Source organism: Terrapene carolina, unplaced genomic scaffold (genome assembly GCF_002925995.2).
Source record: "Terrapene carolina triunguis isolate 2854851 unplaced genomic scaffold, T_m_triunguis-2.0 Scaffold48125, whole genome shotgun sequence".
In the NCBI taxonomy this organism is placed as follows: Eukaryota; Metazoa; Chordata; order Testudines; family Emydidae; genus Terrapene; species Terrapene triunguis.
The window spans coordinates 1-1,268 of NW_020712476.1; the positions used below are offsets into that span (position 1 = coordinate 1).

The 1,268-nt window shown below is 55.8% G+C and overlaps 1 long non-coding RNA gene across 1 annotated transcript; it reads left to right on the forward strand.

Annotated features, from left to right (window-relative positions):
- Positions 1-206: 206 nt before the first annotated feature.
- On the forward strand, positions 207-662 carry LOC113405669. The gene is made up of 3 exons (XR_003369544.1): positions 207-280; positions 357-456; positions 573-662. It is a non-coding gene; the product is annotated as an uncharacterized LOC113405669 (long non-coding RNA).
- Positions 663-1,268: the final 606 nt, after the last annotated feature.

Here is a 1,268-nt window from a genome sequence, read left to right on the forward strand (position 1 = left end):
GAGTAATAATGTAGTATCTCCCAAATAATGGTGTTGTGTCTCTAGAGTAACAGTGTACTGATAGTGTGATATCTCCAGAGTGACGACGTAGTATCTCCAGAGTACCGGTGTAGTATCACTGGAGTAATGGCATAGTATCTGGATTAAAGGGAGGAGGGTGGTATTTGGCTCCCACGCACCCCTCACTCTGGCTTCCTCTCACTTCCAGAGCTGTCACATTGAAGAAGGTGAAGAGGAAGGTGGCGAGAAAGACGAGGAGGAGGCCGAAGGCTCATTTGAGGTAGGTGATCCCCTCCCTACCTCCGGTCCTGGCTCCAGCCCCTGCCTGTGCCGACCCTTGTGTCTCCACCCCGCAGGAGAAGGAGATGGAGAAGCAGAAGCTGCTCTACCAGCAGTCACGGCTGCACAACCGCGGGGCGGCCGAGATGGTGCTGCAGATGATCAGCGCCTGCAAAGGTGAGATCGGACTCTCGCCTGGGGAGGGACAGCGGGGCGGCTTGACGGGGAGCTGGCAGGTTGGGGGGTGAGCCCTGTGCCAGGCTGGTAACCAGCGTTGCCTTGGTTGTCGGCAGGGGAGCCAGGCGCCATGGTGTCCTCCACCCTCAAGCTGGGCATTTCCATCCTGAACGGAGGCAACGTGGAAGTGCAGCAGGTACGGCTGGGCCGGCTTCACTCCCAGGGCCAGGTCCCCAGCACTTCGCTCAGTCCTTACGCAGGCCAAGCTCCCGCTGAGCCTCGGAGTAACGGCTGAGTCACGGCCGAGGAGCTCGGCCACCTGCTGCGTAACCAGCCAGTCATGTCCAAGTAACACATTAGTAACCACTGAGTAACAGGTGAAGGAGTGTGGGGTAAAGAGGGCTTATGCCCTGAGTAACAAGGGGAGTATGCAGTGAGTAACGGCTGAGTAATGAGTGAATGTGCACTGAGTAATGATGGAGAACGTGCTGTGTAATGGCTGAGTAACAATGGAGTAAGAGCTGAGTAACTAATGGGTACACACTGAGCAATGAGGGAGGATGTGCTGAGTACAGCTGAGTAGCTAACAGGCATGCAGAGTAACAAGGGAGCACAGGCTGAGTAACGGGCTGAGTAACGAGGGAGCACAGGCTGAGTAATGAGGGAGCACAGGCTGAGTAATGGGCTGAGTAATGAGGGAGCACAGGCTGAGTAACAGGCTGAGTAATGAGGGCGCACAGACTGAGTAACAGGCTGAGTAACAGACTGAGTAATGAGGGAGGACAGGCTGAGTAACGGGCTGAGTAACGAGG